The sequence below is a fragment of the Bombina bombina genome, chromosome 10, assembly GCF_027579735.1.
Source record: "Bombina bombina isolate aBomBom1 chromosome 10, aBomBom1.pri, whole genome shotgun sequence".
Lineage (NCBI taxonomy): Eukaryota > Metazoa > Chordata > Amphibia > Anura > Bombinatoridae > Bombina > Bombina bombina.
In genome coordinates this window covers 100,056,647-100,078,287 of record NC_069508.1, presented here as the reverse complement: position 1 = coordinate 100,078,287, position 21,641 = coordinate 100,056,647, and the positions used below count along the sequence as shown (strand labels likewise).

Genomic DNA, 21,641 nt, shown 5'->3' with positions numbered 1-21,641 from the left:
TAAAGATATAGAGCTGTTCTCACACAGTGATCATCTGTAAACTACAGGTAAATGCAGGCACACCTAACCCATTGTAAAGCACAATGAGAAGACAGTGTATCAAGCATACTGTCATATGTATTTATGTGAAGTTTTAAAGTGGTGTGTTTTTTAAAGGAATAGAAAAGTCAAAATGTAAATGTGCATGGGAACATAATATTAAAGCATTTTTTGTGTTGGCTTTTACTAGAAGCATTTTTGCTAATATAAGTATATTACTGTTTTTCTGCGGCATACGCACATATCCTGTGATGGCAGTGCACCAGTATTCAAGCTCAGAGAGCTTAAAGGGCCAGTGTAAACAGCAATCACCAATCTATGTCCATAAAGGAAATACAGTGACTAAAGAAATTATACATATATAGTTAAACTTGCTATTTTTAGCTTTTTTTCTCCTGCTTCTGCGAGTATTATCCAGGGTGCTGGCACTCCCCCATGAAAGGGCTGAGCTGTGCTTTAGTATAGCACGCCCAACCTCCAATCATAGGCTATATGCAAATTCCTATGTCAAATGAGCATTAGAAATTTCCCTGCACAAATCCTCTGTAATCCCTGCTAAACAGTAAAAATACATCATTTTTAAAAATTCCTAGGTCACAGGTGTAATAAAAGTCAGAGCTTTGACTGCAGACATCGGCTCTGTAATATTGATGAGACTGAGAACGGCTGAAGAACGGCAAGACAAGCAGAGAGATCACTTCAGCTAAACTTCTCACAGCGTGTAGTGAGCATATCAGGAGGACTACATACTTTTAACATCAACAACATCATTTGACCTGAAATTCTTACCTCTGTATTTGTGCAGACAGCGTATGTATTTCTGCAGTGAGAATCTGTTTTGTTGCAAGTACGTAGACCCCTTGATATGCTCACTACACGCTGTAGGAAGTTTAGCTGAAGTGATTTTTCTGCTTGTCTTGCCGTTCTACAGACGTTCTCATTTTAATCAATCTTACAGGGCCGATGTCTGCAGTCAAAGCTCTGACTTTTATTACACATAGGAATTTTTTAGCAGGCAATGCAGGGCAGCCACGGCATCTGAGCAAGTAAACAGCTATACAATGTATTGAAATATAGCGTGTGCTCAGGTCATCAGGCAGCTTGTTGCAAAAGCTTTAGGAGAGGACAGCACATGCGCAATGCACTGAGGGGGAGTAACAGCAGACTTGTCGTGCGGCCAGAAAATTTTCTAAGGGGTTTAGGCAAAGTGCATTGTATACAGACATTTAAAAAAATATTTCTAAATACAGAGCATGTTCAGCAGCACTATACTCAACTATTCCTGCTATTGTGTTAACTTTTTGGGTAAACTGTCCCTTTAAGATTGCTTGTATTGCATCTGTGAAGTCGTCTTGCTATAACATTTATCAACCAAGTCTTGAAGTTTTTAAAACAAATTATTTTAAACAGCAAATATTTTTCAATAGTTAAACATCTGCCTTATTTGGAGCAGCTAATTTGGGCTTTAATCGCCAGGCCTGCATGGCTGTCTTTATCTGCCAGGTGAATTGGTGGGGGCACAAAAAAAAAAAAAAAAAGTGTTACTGATTTGATTTATTATACACTTAATTTTACTGTAATGCTCCTTTAAAGTTTAAAAACAGAGTGGTGGATCTATTCACCTCCTGCTTTCTTATTATGAATCTCAGGCTGCAGCATGCTAAGAATCACTGCAAAGAATCTGAACAGAGTAGTACAGAGGTAGTAAAGCATAAACAAACCTAGGCACCAGACACTTTTTTTAAAGATGTTTAAGTCCTGTGCCTGTCATAAGAAGAATAGTAGCAAAAGCATTTAAAATGACACAATAATTTGTTCTCCCTGTTATAATATGAAGCCAGTAATACAAAATAATGTCATCACATAACTTGAGCAGGATTAACAGGTAGAACTGCTGAATATATCTAGAATGACCAGCTTAGATGGAATAGAAAACACTTAGTTCATTAATGTCTGATAAATTGCACTAATTACACCACAGCATTCTTTACACAATCTGGCTAAAACGTCAGAATGACAAAAGGCACAAGGGTTATTATGACTATTTAGGATGGATTATAAGTGCTAGTTATGAAAGCAAACCTTTAGTGTAAACTGCAGAATGTCACATTATCAGGTTTAAACACTTGTCATATTTAAGTCTAAAATTGCCACTTGATGCATGTTTTTATGGTTTATAAAATGTTAATGATGATTAGTTACTTCCATTAAAATGGGAAGTCCACAACAGCAAAGACTGGTAAATGTACAATAGTGAGTTATGTAAATAGTATTTTCAAAGATGGGTAGCACCCACAGACACAGACAAAAATAAATAACATGAACTGGCTGAATTATTTGTTTCAGTCTCCTAAAATATGAAAAGTTTACATAATTCTCTAGATCAGAAGTGGGGTAACCGTCCTTTGATTATTTATTATGTCCCTGTTTTCTGTAATTTCAAATAATATTGCATATCTTCTTGTTTTTTTTTTTGTTTTTTTAATACTCTAAATATCCATAAAAAAAAATTACAAAACATCCAGGAGACAAAAAAAATGTTACCTATCAACATGATCCCACAGAGCAAGATTTATCAAGCACTATGATAATTTTCTTTTATATTCTCCTATGTGTTCGCCTCAGCTTGCCTTTTACAAAGACAAGCTCAGGCGAACTAAACATACATTTATGCTGTTTAATAACTATATGGGCATAATTTATCTTTGGAAATAAGCTTAATCGCTAGTTATGTGTAAAACTTGCACCCTTAAAAGAACATTTTTATGGCTTTTGTCGCTAGTGGATAATCTAAAAAGTGGAAGAAAACATAATTTATGCTTACCTGATAAATTTATTTCTCTTGTAGTGTATTCAGTCCACAGATCATCCATTACTTATGGGATATATTCCCTTCCCAACAGGAAGTTGCAAGAGGATCACCCAAAGCAGAGCTGCTATATAGCTCCACCCCTCACATGTCATATCCAGTCATTCGACCGAAACAAGATAAGAAAGGAGAAACCATAAGGAGCAGTGGTGACTGGAGTTTAATTAAAATTTTGATCTGCCTTAAAAAAGACAGGGCGGGCCGTGGACTGAATACACTACAAGAGAAATAAATTTATCAGGTAAGCATAAATTATGTTTTCTCTTGTTAAGTGTATTCAGTCCACGGATCATCCATTACTTATGGGATACCAATACCAAAGCTAAAGTACACGGATGATGGGAGGGACAAGGCAGGAACTTAAACGGAAGGAACCACTGCCTGTAGAACCTTTCTCCCAAAAACAGCCTCCGAAGAAGCAAAAGTGTCAAATTTGTAAAATTTTGAAAAAGTGTGAAGCAAAGACCAAGTTGCAGCCTTGCAAATCTGTTCAACAGAGGCCTCATTCTTAAAGGCCCAGGTGGAAGCCACAGCTCTAGTGGAATGAGCTGTAATTCTTTCAGGAGGCTGCTGTCCAGCAGTCTCATAGGCTAAACGTATTATGCTACGAAGCCAAAAGGAAAGAGAGGTTGCCAAAGCTTTTTGACCTCTCCTCTGTCCAGAGTACACGACAAACAGGGAAGAAGTTTGACGAAAATCTTTAGTTGCCTGTAAATAGAACTTCAGGGCACGGACTACGTCCAGATTATGCAAAAGTCGTTCCTTCTTTGAAGAAGGATTAGGACATAATGATGGAACAACAATCTCCTGATTGATATTCCTGTTAGAAACTACCTTAGGTAAAAACCCAGGTTTAGTACGCAGAACTACCTTGTCTGAATGGAAAATCAGATAAGGAGAATCACAATGTAAGGCAGATAACTCAGAGACTCTTCGAGCCGAGGAAATAGCCATCAAAAACAGAACTTTCCAAGATAAAAGCTTAATATCAATGGAATGAAGGGGTTCAAACGGAACCCCTTGAAGAACTTTAAGAACCAAGTTTAAGCTCCACGGAGGAGCAACAGTCTTAAACACAGGCTTAATCCTAGCCAAAGCCTGACAAAAAGCCTGGACGTCTGGAACTTCTGCCAGACGTTTGTGTAAGAGAATAGACAGAGCAGAAATCTGTCCCTTTAACGAACTAGCAGATAAGCCCTTTTCTAAACCCTCTTGTAGAAAGGACAATATCCTAGGAATCCTAACCTTACTCCATGAGTAACTCTTGGATTCGCACCAATATAAATATTTACGCCATATCTTATGGTAAATTTTTCTGGTAACAGGCTTCCGTGCCTATATTAAGGTATCAATAACTGACTCCGAGAAGCCACGCGTTGATAGGATCAAGCGTTCAATCTCCATGCAGTCAGCCTCAGAGAAATTAGATTTGGATGTTTGAAAGGACCTTGTATTAGAAGGTCCTGCCTCAGAGGCAGAGACCATGGTGGACAGGACGACATGTCCACTAGGTCTGCATACCAGGTCCTGCGTGGCCACGCAGGCGCTATCAGAATCACCGATGCTCTCTCCTGTTTGATCTTGGCAATCAGTCGAGGTAGCAGCGGAAATGGTGGAAACACATAAGCTATGTTGAAAACCCAAGGGGCTGCCAGAGCATCTATCAGCGCCGCTCCCGGGTCCCTGGACCTGGATCCGTAACAAGGAAGCTTGGCGTTCTGGCGAGACGCCATGAGATCCAGTTCTGGTTTGCCCCAACGATGAATCAGTTGAGCAAAGACCTCCGGATGAAGTTCCCACTCCCCCGGATGAAAAGTCTGGCGACTTAGAAAGTCCGCCTTCCAGTTCTCCACGCCTGGGATGTAGATCGCTAACAGGTGGCAAGAGTGAGACTCTGCCCAGCGAATTATCTTTGAGACTTCTAACATCGCTAGGGAACTCCTGGTTCCCCCTTGATGGTTGATGTAAGCCACAGTCGTGATGTTGTCCGACTGAAATCTGATGAACCTCAGTGTTGCTAACTGAGGCCAAGCTAGAAGAGCATTGAATATTGCTCTCAATTCCAGAATATTTATTGGGAGGAGTTTCTCCTCCTGAGTCCATAATCCCTGAGCCTTCAGGGAGTTCCAGACTGCGTCCCAACCTAGAAGGCTGGCATCTGTTGTTACAATCGTCCAATCTGGTCTGTGAAAGGTCATCCCCTTGGACAGATGGACCTGAGAAAGCCACCAGAGAAGAGAATCTCTGGTCTCTTGATCCAGATTTAGTAGAGGGGACAAATCTGAGTAATCCCCATTCCACTGATTTAGCATGCATAATTGCAGCGGTCTGAGATGCAGGCGCGCAAATGGCACTATGTCCATTGCCGCTACCATTAAGCCGATTACTTCCATGCACTGAGCTACTGACGGGCGTGGAATGGAATGAAGGATACGGCAAGCATTCAGAAGCTTTGATAACCTGGACTCCGTCAGGTAAATCTTCATTTCTATAGAATCTATAAGAGTCCCCAGGAAGGGAACCCTTGTAAGTGGCAATAGAGAACTCTTTTCCACGTTCACCTTCCACCCATGCGACCTCAGAAATGCCAGAACTATCTCTGTATGAGACTTGGCAATTTGAAAACTTGACGCTTGTATCAGACTGTCGTCTAGGTACGGAGCCACCGCTATGCCTCGCGGTCTTAGCACCGCCAGAAGTGAGCCCAGAACCTTTGTAAAAATTCTCGGGGCCGTAGCTAACCCGAAGGGAAGAGCTACAAACTGGTAATGCCTGTCTAGAAAGGCAAATCTTAGGTACCGATAATGGTCTTTGTAAATCGGTATGTGAAGGTAGGCATCCTTTAAGTCCACTGTGGTCATGTATTGACCCTCTTGTATCATGGGTAGGATGGTTCGAATAGTTTCCATTTTGAATGATGGAACTCTTAGGAATTTGTTTAAGATTTTTAGGTCCAAGATTGGTCTGAAGGTTCCCTCTTTCTTGGGAACCACAAACAGATTTGAGTAAAAACCTTGCCCTTGTTCCGTCCGCGGAACTGGGTGGATCACCCCCATTACTAAGAGGTCTTGTACACAGCGTAGAAATGCCTCTTTCTTTATTTGGTTTGCTGATAACCTTGAAAGATGAAATCTCCCTTGTGGAGGAGAAGCTTTGAAGTCCAGAAGATATCCCTGAGGTATGATCTCTAACGCCCAGGGATCCTGGACATCAAGAGAGAAAGTCTGCCCCCCACTAGATCCGTTTCCGGATAGGGGGCCCTCCCTTCATGCTGTCTTAGGGGCAGAAGTAGGTTTTCTGGCCTGCTGGCCCTTATTCCAGGACTGGTTAGCTTTCCAGCCCTGTCTGTAACGAGCAACAGTTCCTTCCTGTTTTGGAGCGGAGGAAGTTGATGCTGCTCCTGCCTTGAAGTTACGAAAGGCACGAAAATTAGACTGTTTGGTCTTTGATTTGGCCCTGTCCTGAGGAAGAGTATGACCCTTACCTCCAGTAATGTCAGCAATAATTTCTTTCAAGCCGGCCCCGAATAAGGTCTGCCCTTTGAAAGGAATATTAAGCAATTTAGACTTAGAAGTCACGTCAGCTGACCAGTATTTAAGCCATAGCGCTCTGCGCGCCTGGATGGCGAATCCGGAGTTCTTAGCCGTTAGTTTGGTTAAATGTACAACGGCATCAGAAACAAATGCGTTAGCTAGCTTAAGTGCTTTAAGCTTGTCCATAATCTCATCCAATGAGCTGTGCAAATGGCTTCTTCCAGAGACTCAAACCAGAATGCCGCAGCAGCAGTGACAGGCGCAATGCATGCAAGGGGCTGTAAGATAAAACCTTGTTGAACAAACATTTTCTTAAGGTAACCTAATTTTTTATCCATTGGATCCGAAAAAGCACAACTATCCTCCACCGGGATAGTGGTACGTTTAGCTAAAGTAGAAACTGCTCCCTCCACCTTAGGGACCGTCTGCCATAAGTCTCGTGTGGTGGTGTCTATTGGAAACATTTTCCTAAATATCGGAGGAGGGGAAAAGGGCACACCGGGTCTATACCACTCCTTGCTAATAATCTCTGTAAGCCTTTTAGGTATAGGAAAAATGTCAGTACACACCGGCACCGCATAGTATCTATCCAGCCTACATAATTTCTCTGGAATTGCAACCGTGTTACAATCATTCAGAGCCGCTAATACCTCCCCTAACAATACACGGAGGTTCTCAAGCTTAAATTTAAAATTAGAAATCTCTGAATCCGGTCTCCCTGGATCAGATCTGTCACCCACAGAATGAAGCTCTCCGTCCTCATGTTCTGCAAATTGTGACGCAGTATCGGACATGGCTCTCACATCATCAGCGCGCTCTGTCCTTAACCCAGAGCTATCGCGCTTGCCTCTTAATTCTGGCAATTAAGATAATACCTCTGTCATAACAGCAGCCATGTCTTGCAAAGTGATTTGTATGGGCCTCTCTGATGTACTTGGCGCCACAATATCACGCGCCTCCTGAGCGGGAGGCGAAGGTACTGACACGTGAGGAGAGTTAGTCGGCATAACTTCCCCCTCGTTGTCTGGTGATAATTTCTTTACAGATAAAGACTGACTTTTATTTAAAGTGACATTAATACATTTAGTACACATATTTCTATGGGGCTCCACATTGGCCTTCAAACATAGTGAACAAACAGATTCATCTGTGTCAGACATGTTTAAACAGACTAGCAATGAGACTAGCAAGCTTGGAAAATCCTTTCAAATAAGTTTACAAGCAATATAGGACACGCTACTGCGCCTTTAAGAAGCACAAAAAAACTGTCACAGTTGAAATAACAATGAACCAAATCAGTTATAGCAACCAAATTTTCACAGTAAATGTATTAAGTTAGCAAAGTATTGCACCCACTAGCAAATGGATGATTAACCCCTTAATACCCAAAACGGATAATCAATTTAACAATTAACGTTTTTATCACAGTCAAACACACTGTCACAGGTCTGCTGTGACTGATTACCTCCCTCAAAATGAATTTTGAAGACCCCTGAGCTCTCTAGAGACGTCCTGGATCAAGGAGGAAGAAGCAGGAAGACTGTGACTGAATTTTTACTGCGCAAAAAAGCGCTAAAATAGGCCCCTCCCACTCATATTACAACAGTGGGAAACCTCAGCTAACCTTTTCTATGCAGAAATATACGTCAGCCATGTGGAAAAAATCATGCCCCAAAAGATTTATCACCAAAGTACCTCACAAAAACGAATAACATGCCAGTAAACGTTTTAAACATACATTTTAAAAGTTATGTAGTGTTATCAATAAGCCTGCTACCAGTCGCTTCTACTGCAGTTAAGGCTCATATATTACTTCAGTATTGACAGCATTTTCTTAGTCAAATTCCATTCCTTAGAAAATTACTTTACTGCACATACATTCATCAGCCTGATACCAGTCACTACTATTGCATTTAAGGCTGTACTTACATTACATCGGTATCAGCAGTATTTTCTTAGTCAATTCCATTCCTTAGAAAGATATTTTACTGCACATACCTCATCTGCAGGGAACCCCGCATGCTATTCCCTTTCTGAAGTTACCCCACTCCTCAGAAAGTGCGAGAACAGCCAGTGGATCTTAGTTACTTCTGCTAAGATCATAGAAAACGCAGGCAGATTCTTCTTCTAAATACTGCCTGAGAGAAAAACAGCACACTCCGGTGCCATTTAAAATAACAAACTTTTGATTGAAGAAATAATTAAGTATAAAAAACTCCACACTCCTCTCACACCTTCCTACTATGTTGAGAGTTGCAAGAGAATGACTGGATATGACGTGGAGGAGAGGAGCTATATAGCAGCTCTGCTTTGGGTGATCCTCTTGCAACTTCCTGTTGGGAAGGGAATATATCCCATAAGTAATGGATGATCCGTGGACTGAATACACTTAACAAGAGAAATATCCATTTTTTATTGTTTCACAATATTACGATTGCACTGCAGCAAAAAAGTTCTATAGAAATATTGTAGCAATATTGTGAAAGAAAATGCAAAAATCTTCCTTCTCCAGCCTTTCCAGACATCTTGCAACTAGTCAATTTGATAATGCACAATATAGAAAATTAAATTTATCTAATTTAACCATTTTTCTTTGGTGCTCCTGTGCGTCTAGGCAAACGCAAACTGAGTAGGAGAATTTTACAGTCGAAATTGCCCTATTTTAGGTGCATTTTATACATAAGGGCATTAATTTGCATTGCACATTTATAGCCGCAAATATAGAAGAACATCAATGATAAATCTTAGTCACACACAATTTTTTTTTAAAAAGCATAACTATGTGAAGTCACTCTGGTGAGCTGGGAGAAAAAAAATAAAAAAAATCAGTGGAGCCACCTACACACCTTTCCAGGATTCAGGTGAGTGAAGAGAGTGACACACACACAAATGTATATGTGCCTACAATAAGGTGAAATTCAATTGCTACATGTAACTGTTCTTTAGATATGTGCATAATTTTGTTTTTTGTTATTCATTAGTGAAACAAATGTAGAAAACGGCCTTGGTCTGCAGCATTAAAGGATTACTTTCTGTTATAATTTTTAAGCTAAACAACTAACATATTAAAGTTAAACATTAATTAAAACCTACTGACCTATATTTTCTCCAAAACGCTGCATGTTCAAAATACTTAAACCAATAACTGTGTTTAAAGCGCCATTTTGAAACCTAGGTATTGTAAATGGATTGGTACAGAGCAAAGGATACCCACGGAGTGGGTTTGGAAAACAATTAAATTTGCAGACAAGATTTCTGATATACGGTAGAGATATGTTAATGAAATGCTATTGATAAAAAGCGTATTTGGGGTAGTTAGTTAGTAACAGGCATAGAAAATATTTACTTACAGTGGCCTTTTAATTTGTCTTATTTCTGTGACATTTCTTTTTAGATAAAAATGTAACACAAATATCTGTGCAACACCAGATACTCTAGTGTTGCACTTTTACTCAAATAAATTCAATGTCAAAATGATGTACATATCTTATTTACAGTGTAACTTATCCAACAGCACACAGGATTGAGAAAGCAAGTCATAAAATCATATTTTCAAAACAGACTAATGTACATGTTTCGTTTTGCTTTTGTGTTTTTTGTTGTTGGTTTTTTTTTTTGGGGGGGGGGGACAGCAATATGAAATCAGAGGTCTGTCCATTTTAAAACCCTTGTTGCTTAGCTACTCTTCCTCAGTCTATAACATATTGGTGTTTTGTATACTGTGAAGAGCATCTTACATGCACAATAGGAAGACTTGGTTATTTAAAGGATTGCCAGGAAAGGCATATACATACGCACTGAATATCTTCCATTGATTATAGCACCGACCCAAGCTAAGGTGTAGTCATGACAGATTAATGGAGTATATATATATATATATATATATATATATATATATATATATATATATATATATACAGCCTAGTACTTACCGTACCCTTTGACAACCGGGGTGCACAACAGATAGTCCAACACATTCAAAAGGAGGAAGGCACTCGCTGGATATGAGAGAGAAAAGAGAGAGAGAGAAAGAGAGAAAAAAGAGAGAGAGAAAGAGAGAAAAAAGAGAGAGAGAAAGAGAGAAAAAAGAGAGAGAGAAAGAGAGAAAAAAGAGAGAGAAGAAAAAGAGAAAAAGAGAGAGAAGAGAGAGAGAGAGAGAGAGAGAGAGAGAGAGAGAGAGAGAGAGAGAGAGAGAGAGAGAGAGAGAGAGAGAGAGAGAGAGAGAGAGAGAGAGAGAATGTATGTATGTATGTATGTATGTATGTATGTATGTATGTATGTATGTATGTATATGTGTATATATATATATATATGTGTGTATATATATATGTGTGTATATATATATGTGTGTATATATATGTATATATACATATATATATATATATATATATATATATATATATATATATATATATATATATATACACACACACACACACATACATATAAGTGCTTGACAAATCTGTTTAAAAATTAGGAGCCTATCAAATAACTGAAGGACACAGTAATATTTAAGTAGTGAAATGAGGTTTATTGGATTAACAGAAAATGTGCAATATGTATCAAAACAAAATTAGACAGGTTCATAAATTTGGGCATCCGTGTCATTTTTTTTATTTGAATACCTGTAACTACCTAGCACTGATTAAGTGGAACACACAATTGGTTTGGTGAGCCCATCAAGCCTTGAACTTCATAGACAGGTGCATCAAAATATGAGAAAAGATATTTAAGGTGGCCAATTGCAAGTAGTTGTTCTCTTTGACCCTCCGCCGAAGAGTGGCAACATGGGGGCCTCAAAACAACTCTCAAATGACCTGAAAACAAAGATTGTTCAACATTATGGTTTAGGGGAAGGCTACAAAAAGTTATCGCAGAGATTTAAGCTGTCAGTGTCCACTGTGAAGAACATAGTGAGGAAATGGAAGACCACAGGCACAGTTCTTGTTAAGGCCAGAAGTGGCAGGCCAAGTAATATATCGGAGAGGCAAGGGATGGTGAGAACGATCAAAAAAAGCCCACAGACCACCTCCAAAGACCTACATCATCATCTTGGTGCAGATGGTGTCACTGTGCATCATTCAACAATTCAGCACACTTTGCACAAGGAGAAGCTGTAGAAGAGTGATGCAGAAGAAGCCTTTTCTGCACACACGCCACAAACAAAGTCGCTTGAGGTATGCAAACGCACATTTGGACATACCAGCTTCATTTTGGAAGAAGGTGCTGTGGACTGATAAAACAAAGATCGAGTTATTTGGTCATAACAAGGGGCAATAAGTATGGCGGCAAAAGAGCACAGCGTTTCAAGACAAACACTTGCAACCCACAGTAAAATATGGTAGATGTTCCATCATGCTGTGGGGCTGTGTGGCCAGTGCCGGTACTGGGAATCTTGTTAACGTTGAGGGTCGAATGGATTCCACTCATCAGCAGATACTTGAGAATAATGTTGAGGAATCAGTCACAAAGTTGAAGTTATGCCTGGGGCTGGATATTTCAACAAGACAACGACCCAAAACACTGCTCAAAATCTACTCTGGCATTTATGCAGAGGAACAAGTACAATGTCCTGGAATGGCCATCCCAGTCCCCAGACCTGAATATTATTGAAAATCTGTGGGGTGATTTGAAGCGGGCTGTCCATGCTCGGCAACCATCAAACCTAACTGAACTGGAGATGTTTTGCAAGGAGGAATGGTCCAAAATACCTTCATCCAGAATCTCATTACAGGCTATAGGAAGCGTCTAGAGGCCGTTATTTCTGCTAAAGGAGGCTCTACTAAATATTGATGCAATATTTATGTGGGGGTGCCCATATTTATGTATCTGACTTATTTTGTTTTGATGCATATTGCACATTTTCTGTTAATCCAATAAACCTCATTTAACTAGTGAAATATTACTGTGTCCAGTTATTTGAAAAATCAAAATGAAATTGCTCATCCAAAACACCCAATTATTTATAAATGAAAGTCATGGAAATTGTCAGGGGTTCCTAAAACTTTTGCATACAAAAGGAATGATTCAGCCCATAAAGACAAAAGTATTATAGTGTTAGGACCAGTTAACATTAGAACACATTGTAAGCTGGTGACTCGCTAAGCTAAACTAGTGCATGGTTAACACAGAGGAAAAAAGAAAATATGAAAAGGGGTTTACAAAATTGAAACAAAAACAGAATTTATGTTTACCTGATAAATTACTTTCTCCAACGGTGTGTCCGGTCCACGGCGTCATCCTTACTTGTGGGATATTCTCTTCCCCAACAGGAAATGGCAAAGAGCCCAGCAAAGCTGGTCACATGATCCCTCCTAGGCTCCGCCTACCCCAGTCATTCGACCGACGTTAAGGAGGAATATTAGCATAGGAGAAACCATATGGTACCGTGGTGACTGTAGTTAAAGAAAATAAATTATCAGACCTGATTAAAAAAACCAGGGCGGGCCGTGGACCGGACACACCGTTGGAGAAAGTAATTTATCAGGTAAACATAAATTCTGTTTTCTCCAACATAGGTGTGTCCGGTCCACGGCGTCATCCTTACTTGTGGGAACAAATACCAAAGCTTTAGGACACGGATGAAGGGAGGGAGCAAATCAGGTCACCTAAATGGAAGGCACCACGGCTTGCAAAACCTTTCTCCCAAAAATAGCCTCAGAAGAAGCAAAAGTATCAAACTTGTAAAATTTGGTAAAAGTGTGCAGTGAAGACCAAGTCGCTGCCCTACATATCTGATCAACAGAAGCCTCGTTCTTGAAGGCCCATGTGGAAGCCACAGCCCTAGTGGAATGAGCTGTGATTCTTTCGGGAGGCTGCCGTCCGGCAGTCTCGTAAGCCAATCTGATGATGCTTTTAATCCAAAAAGAGAGAGAGGTAGAAGTTGCTTTTTGACCTCTCCTTTTACCGGAATAAACAACAAACAAGGAAGATGTTTGTCTAAAATCCTTTGTAGCATCTAAATAGAATTTTAGAGCGCGAACAACATCCAAATTGTGCAACAAACGTTCCTTCTTTGAAACTGGTTTCGGACACAGAGAAGGTACGATAATCTCCTGGTTAATGTTTTTGTTAGAAACAACTTTTGGAAGAAAACCAGGTTTAGTACGTAAAACCACCTTATCTGCATGGAACACCAGATAAGGAGGAGAACACTGCAGAGCAGATAATTCTGAAACTCTTCTAGCAGAAGAAATTGCAACTAAAAACAAAACTTTCCAAGATAATAACTTAATATCAACGGAATGTAAGGGTTCAAACGGAACCCCCTGAAGAACTGAAAGAACTAAATTGAGACTCCAAGGAGGAGTCAAAGGTTTGTAAACAGGCTTAATTCTAACCAGAGCCTGAACAAAGGCTTGAACATCTGGCACAGCTGCCAGCTTTTTGTGAAGTAACACAGACAAGGCAGAAATCTGTCCCTTCAGGGAACTTGCAGATAATCCTTTTTCCAATCCTTCTTGAAGGAAGGATAGAATCTTAGGAATCTTAACCTTATCCCAAGGGAATCCTTTAGATTCACACCAACAGATATATTTTTTCCAAATTTTGTGGTAAATCTTTCTAGTTACAGGCTTTCTGGCCTGAACAAGAGTATCGATAACAGAATCTGAGAACCCTCGCTTCGATAAGATCAAGCGTTCAATCTCCAAGCAGTCAGCTGGAGTGAAACCAGGTTCGGATGTTCGAACGGACCCTGAACAAGAAGGTCTCGTCTCAAAGGTAGCTTCCAAGGTGGAGCCGATGACATATTCACCAGATCTGCATACCAAGTCCTGCGTGGCCACGCAGGAGCTATCAAGATCACCGACGCCCTCTCCTGATTGATCCTGGCTACCAGCCTGGGGATGAGAGGAAACGGCGGGAACACATAAGCTAGTTTGAAGGTCCAAGGTGCTACTAGTGCATCCACTAGAGCCGCCTTGGGATCCCTGGATCTGGACCCGTAGCAAGGAACTTTGAAGTTCTGACGAGAGGCCATCAGATCCATGTCTGGAATGCCCCACAGCTGAGTGACTTGGGCAAAGATTTCCGGATGGAGTTCCCACTCCCCCGGATGCAATGTCTGACGACTCAGAAAATCCGCTTCCCAATTTTCCACTCCTGGGATGTGGATAGCGGACAGGTGGCAGGAGTGAGACTCCGCCCATAGAATGATTTTGGTCACTTCTTCCATCGCTAGGGAACTCCTTGTTCCCCCCTGATGGTTGATGTACGCAACAGTTGTCATGTTGTCTGATTGAAACCGTATGAACTTGGCCCTCGCTAGCTGAGGCCAAGCCTTGAGAGCATTGAATATCGCTCTCAGTTCCAGAATATTTATCGGTAGAAGAGATTCTTCCCGAGACCAAAGACCCTGAGCTTTCAGGGATCCCCAGACCGCGCCCCAGCCCATCAGACTGGCGTCGGTCGTGACAATGACACACTCTGGTCTGCGGAATGTCATCCCTTGTGACAGGTTGTCCAGGGACAGCCACCAACGGAGTGAGTCTCTGGTCCTCTGATTTACTTGTATCTTCGGAGACAAGTCTGTATAATCCCCATTCCACTGACTGAGCATGCACAGTTGTAATGGTCTTAGATGAATGCGCGCAAAAGGAACTATGTCCATTGCCGCTACCATCAACCCGATCACTTCCATGCACTGAGCTATGGAAGGAAGAGGAACGGAATGAAGTATCCGACAAGAGTCTAGAAGCTTTGTTTTTCTGGCCTCTGTCAGAAATATCCTCATTTCTAAGGAGTCTATTATTGTTCCCAAGAAGGGAACCCTTGTTGACGGAGATAGAGAACTCTTTTCCACGTTCACTTTCCATCCGTGAGATCTGAGAAAGGCCAGGACTATGTCCGTGTGAGCCTTTGCTTGAGGAAGGGACGACGCTTGAATCAGAATGTCGTCCAAGTAAGGTACTACAGCAATGCCCCTTGGTCTTAGCACAGCTAGAAGGGACCCTAGTACCTTTGTGAAAATCCTTGGAGCAGTGGCTAATCCGAAAGGAAGCGCCACGAACTGGTAATGCTTGTCCAGGAATGCGAACCTTAGGAACCGATGATGTTCCTTGTGGATAGGAATATGTAGATACGCATCCTTTAAATCCACCGTGGTCATGAATTGACCTTCCTGGATGGAAGGAAGAATAGACCGAATGGTTTCCATCTTGAACGATGGAACCTTGAGAAACTTGTTTAAGATCTTGAGATCTAAGATTGGTCTGAACGTTCCCTCTTTTTTGGGAACTATGAACAGATTGGAGTAGAACCCCCTCCCTTGTTCTCTTAATGGAACAGGATGAATCACTCCCATTTTTAACAGGTCTTCTACACAATGTAAGAATGCCTGTCTTTTTATGTGGTCTGAAGACAACTGAGACCTGTGGAACCTCCCCCTTGGGGGAAGCCCCTTGAATTCCAGAAGATAACCTTGGGAGACTATTTCTAGTGCCCAAGGATCCAGAACATCTCTTGCCCAAGCCTGAGCGAAGAGAGAGAGTCTGCCCCCCACCAGATCCGGTCCCGGATCGGGGGCCAACATTTCATGCTGTCTTGGTAGCAGTGGCAGGTTTCTTGGCCTGTTTTCCCTTGTTCCAGCCTTGCATTGGTCTCCAAGCTGGCTTGGCTTGAGAAGTATTACCCTCTTGCTTAGAGGACGTAGCACTTTGGGCTGGTCCGTTTCTACGAAAGGGACTAAAATTAGGTTTATTTTTTGCCTTGAAAGGCCGATCCTGAGGAAGGGCGTGGCCCTTACCCCCAGTGATATCAGAGATAATCTCTTTCAAGTCAGGGCCAAACAGCGTTTTCCCCTTGAAAGGAATGTTAAGTAGCTTGTTCTTAGAAGACGCATCAGCCGACCAAGATTTCAACCAAAGCGCTCTGCGCGCCACAATAGCAAACCCAGAATTCTTAGCCGCTAACCTAGCCAATTGCAAAGTGGCGTCTAGGGTAAAAGAATTAGCCAATTTGAGAGCGTTGATTCTGTCCATAATCTCCTCATAAGGAGGAGAATCACTATCGACCGCCTTTATCAGCTCATCGAACCAGAAACATGCGGCTGTAGCGACAGGGACAACGCATGAAATTGGTTGTAGAAGGTAACCCTGCTGAACAAACATCTTTTTAAGCAAACCTTCTAATTTTTTATCCATAGGATCTTTGAAAGCACAACTATCCTCTATGGGTATAGTGGTGCGTTTGTTTAAAGTGGAAACCGCTCCCTCGACCTTGGGGACTGTCTGCCATAAGTCCTTTCTGGGGTCGACCATAGCAAACAATTTTTTAAATATGGGGGGAGGGACGAAAGGAATACCGGGCCTTTCCCATTCTTTATTAACAATGTCCGCCACCCGCTTGGGTATAGGAAAAGCTTCTGGGAGCCCCGGCACCTCTAGGAACTTGTCCATTTTACATAGTTTCTCTGGGATGACCAACTTGTCACAAACATCCAGAGTGGATAATACCTCCTTAAGCAGAATGCGGAGATGTTCCAACTTAAATTTAAATGTAATCACATCAGGTTCAGCTTGTTGAGAAATGTTCCCTGAATCAGTAATTTCTCCCTCAGACAAAACCTCCCTGGCCCCATCAGACTGGGTTATGGGCCCTTCAGAAACATTATTATTAGCGTCGTCATGCTCTTCAGTATCTAAAACAGAGCAGTCGCGCTTACGCTGATAAGTGTTCATTTTGGCTAAAATGTTTTTGACAGAATTGTCCATTACAGCCGTTAATTGTTGCATAGTAAGGAGTATTGGCGCGCTAGATGTACTAGGGGCCTCCTGAGTGGGCAAGACTCGTGTAGACGAAGGAGGGAATGATGCAGTACCATGCTTACTCCCCTCACTTGAGGAATCATCTTGGGCGTCATTGTCACATAAATCACATTTATTTAAATGAATAGGAATTCTGGCTTCCCCACATTCAGAACACAGTCTATCTGGTAGTTCAGACATGTAAAACAGGCATAAACTTGATAACAAAGTACAAAAAACGTTTTAAAATAAAACCGTTACTGTCACTTTAAATTTATTGCGAAAAAACATGAAGGAATTGTTCAAAATTCACCAAATTTTCACCACAGTGTCTTAAAGCCTTAAAAGTATTGCACACCAAATTTGGAAGCTTTAACCCTTAAAATAACGGAACCGGAGCCGTTTTGAACTTTAACCCCTTTACAGTCCCTGGTATCTGCTTTGCTGAGACCCAACCAAGCCCAAAGGGGAATACGATACCAAATGACGCCTTCAGAAAGTCTTTTCTAAGTATCAGAGCTCCTCTCACATGCGACTGCATGCCATGCCTCTCAAAAACAAGTGCGCAACACCGGCGCGAAAATGAGGCTCTGCTTATGCTTTGGGAAAGCCCCTAAAGAATAAGGTGTCTAAAACAGTGCCTGCCGATATTATTATATCAAAATACCCAAATAAAATGATTCCTCAAGGCTAAATATGTGTTAATAATGAATCGATTTAGCCCAGAAAAAGTCTACAGTCTTAATAAGCCCATGTGAAGCCCTTATTTATGATCGTAATAAACATGGCTTACCGGATCCCATAGGGAAAATGACAGCTTCCAGCATTACATCGTCTTGTTAGAATGTGTCATACCTCAAGCAGCAAGAGACTGCTCACTGTTCCCCCAACTGAAGTTAATTGTTCTCAACAGTCCTGTGTGGAACAGCCATGGATTTTAGTGACGGTTGCTAAAATCATTTTCCTCATACAAACAGAAATCTTCATCTCTTTTCTGTTTCTGAGTAAATAGTACATACCAGCACTATTTCAAAATAAACTCTTGATTGAATAATAAAAACTACAGTTAAACACTAAAAAACTCTAAGCCATCTCCGTGGAGATGTTGCCTGTACAACGGCAAAGAGAATGACTGGGGTAGGCGGAGCCTAGGAGGGATCATGTGACCAGCTTTGCTGGGCTCTTTGCCATTTCCTGTTGGGGAAGAGAATATCCCACAAGTAAGGATGACGCCGTGGACCGGACACACCTATGTTGGAGAAAATGTGCCTTGCAGTTATCTACTCATGATTGTTGATTCTGTGTAAAGAAAAAAGAAAAAAATCAGATATCGTGCAGGACTGGGTCACTGCATGGAAACAAAATATAGCACATTAACGAGATTCAGCACCCTTATTAAACGTAATGCTTATGCTGAGAAACTATAAGGTTTTCGCATATTTGCTTACCATAGGAGGCTTTAGGGTTAAAGGGACAGTGTAATGTAAAATTGGTTTAGGTTTATTTTTGTATATAAAATTGTTGGATTTGCTCTTTCCAAGCTTAGCCTATTTTGATGGCTTGTGGTTTAAGACATATCCGACATCCTTGTCTTATCCCTCAGTCGCTTCCCTTTCTTATCTCTGTCTCTATACAAGTACTTGAACATGAAGACTGGGAGTGTAATTTCTTCTGCTGGCTGTGTTTACATAGCTTGTCAATAACCTATACTTAAAGGGGAGGTCTACTTCGAAATGTAGATTGTTTAAAAAGATTGATAATCCCTCGGTTACCCATTCCCAAATTTTGCATAACCAACACTGTTATATTAATATACTTTTTACGTCTGTGATTACGTTGTATCTAAGCCTCAGCAGACTGCACCCTTATTTCAGCTCTTTCGAAAGACTTGTATTTTAGCTAATCAGTGCCGACTCATAAATAACTCAACAGGCGTGAGCACACGTGTTATCTATATGGCGCATATGAACTAACAGTGTCTAGCTGTGTAAAACTCGAAGTTTAATTTTGACTAGACTGTCCCTTTAAAGGGAGAGGAAATCCCAAAATTTTATTTCATGGTTCGGATAGAACATACAATTTCAAAACAACTTTCCAATTTACTTCTATTATCAAGTTTGCTTCATTCTTTTGTTATCCATTGAGGATACAACATTACAATACTGGCAGCTAGCTGAACACATCAAGTTAGCCAATCAGAAAAGACAAATTCTACACTAGTGGCAGCTAGCTCCCACTAGTGTAGGACATGTTTAAGACATTTAAAGTCACTTCTATCTAAATCCTGCCAGTTTAATTTTGACTTTCCAATCCCTTTCAAAGGGACATTCCAGTCAAATTTTAAATGAACATAGTTGATTCACATCATTAAATAGAAACATATTTGCAATCAAGATGTATTGGCAAAAATACTTCTAGTAAAAGTTATCACCGAGTGTTAAAGGGACACTTAGGTCAAATTAAATGTATGAATCAGATAGAACATGCAATCTTAAACAACTCCTACTGAGCATGTGCAATAATTCACAGAATATACGTATATGCATTTGTCATTGGCTGATGGTACAGGAGTGGAAATAGACATAACTTACACTTCCCCTCCTTTAATCCATCGTAAATGCCTCTGCCAGGCTAATGGACCTTTTGCTCTGTATCTGCTGCACCTCTCTGCGAGTCCAGTCATTGGCTCCCCATTCACAGCAGAATTAAATTCAAAATTTGCACCCTTACATACAAAGCTCTCACCAATGCCGCTCCCCACTACCTATCCTCTCTAATAAACAAGTATACTCCAGCCCGCCCACTAAGATCCAACAATGACCTGCTCCTTGCATCTTCGACTATCACCTCCTCTCATGCTAGACTGCAGGACTTCTGACGTGCAGCACCTACCCTCTGGAATACTCTCCCTCGTGCTGTCAGGCTTTGCCCTAATCTTTCTTCCTTTAAATGCTCCCTGAAGACTTTTTTTGTTCAGAGAAGCCTACCACCCAACTCAATAATAAATTAATTTCACTTACCTAAAATTTTCCTCCTCTAACTCTGCATTAACATCTTTCTCAATCTTGCAGTCCCCACCTGCTGTTTCTCAACCTCCTACCCCTTCTAGATTGTAAGCTCCCACAGGAATAGGGCCCTTAATTCCTCCTCTATGTGTTTCTAAAAACATGTCCCGTCTCTTACAAGTTTTATTTCATTGTTTTATTTAAATGAATTGTACACATGGACAGCGCTGCGGAATATGTTGGCGCTTCATAAATAAAGTATAATAAAAAAATAATAACTTTGAAATTTGTCAGAAAAATCTACTACTCATTTGATGTTCAGACTAAGGTGCCAATTTATTAAAGTGCGGACGGACATGATACAATGTAGCGTATCATGTCCGCCGCACATCAATAAATGCTGACAGCATATGCTGTCAGCATTTATCACTGCACAAGCAGTTCTTGTGAACTGCTTGTGCAATGCCGCCCCCTGCAGATTCGCGGCCAATCGGCCGCTAGCAGGGGGCGTCAATCAACCCTAGTATAGGATCAGGCGGATTGATGTCCACAGCCTCAGAGCAGACGGACAAGTTCGGAGCTTGATCATTCGGCCCCTAAGTGTTATTGCATTGTCTTTTTATCATGCATTTGCCGATTATGCAAATCTTCTGTTTTTACTGGCCCTTTACCATTTTTCTCTGCACATACATGTGAAGCATAGCTAAATATTATTGGTGCACCAGCATTTTAAATACTGCAGCTGCTCAGAGAAGCTTGTATCATGCCAGCAATTAACCAACTGAGTCATTACCAGATGGTACAAGCACCTTAAATACACTTGAAACAGCTATAGCTTCTATTTAAAACATTTTTGCTAATGCATGTATATTACAAAAATGCTTCTATTTAAAACTGAAATGCATCCACCTGGTTTCCGATTTTGTCTGGAATGTCCTAAGTATAGAAACTCAGAATATGTAGGGATACCACAGGCAAAATCAGCTATTTAAAATCCTGATATAAAGGCAAATGAGCTATTTGTAAACAATTCAATATGCCCCAAGCAAGTAAAATGGATCATTGTGAACAAATTAAAAGGGAAGACAAATGTAGGGTAAACTGTCCCTTTAAAGGGACAGTATACACCAATTTTCCTATAACAATGTAATAAATACTACTCTAAAGAATGATATGCAGAAATACTTGTCTAAAAATCCAGCATAAAACCTTTTAAAAACTTACTTAGAAGCTCCCAGTTTAGCACTGTCGATGAGGTTAGGCTAGGACACCCAGTGAAAGGGGCTGAGAAAGCAAAAACAGTAGATACCCCTCACTCTTCCCTTGCCTATGAAAATACCCCATTACACAAACAATAGCAGCTGGAGTCTGTAGACTTGTGTATACATCTGATACTTTGGGGATTTGTTAGGAGTCAGAAAATCAGCACAATGTCATTAAAAAATAAGGA

At 40.9% G+C, this 21,641-nt stretch overlaps 1 protein-coding gene across 11 annotated transcripts in view; it reads right to left on the bottom strand.

Annotated features, from left to right (window-relative positions):
- The window catches only part of RC3H1 (ring finger and CCCH-type domains 1), a 473,299-nt gene that overhangs the window by 424,495 nt on the left and 27,163 nt on the right, over window positions 1-21,641 (bottom strand). The gene's annotated exons all lie outside the window — the stretch shown is intronic.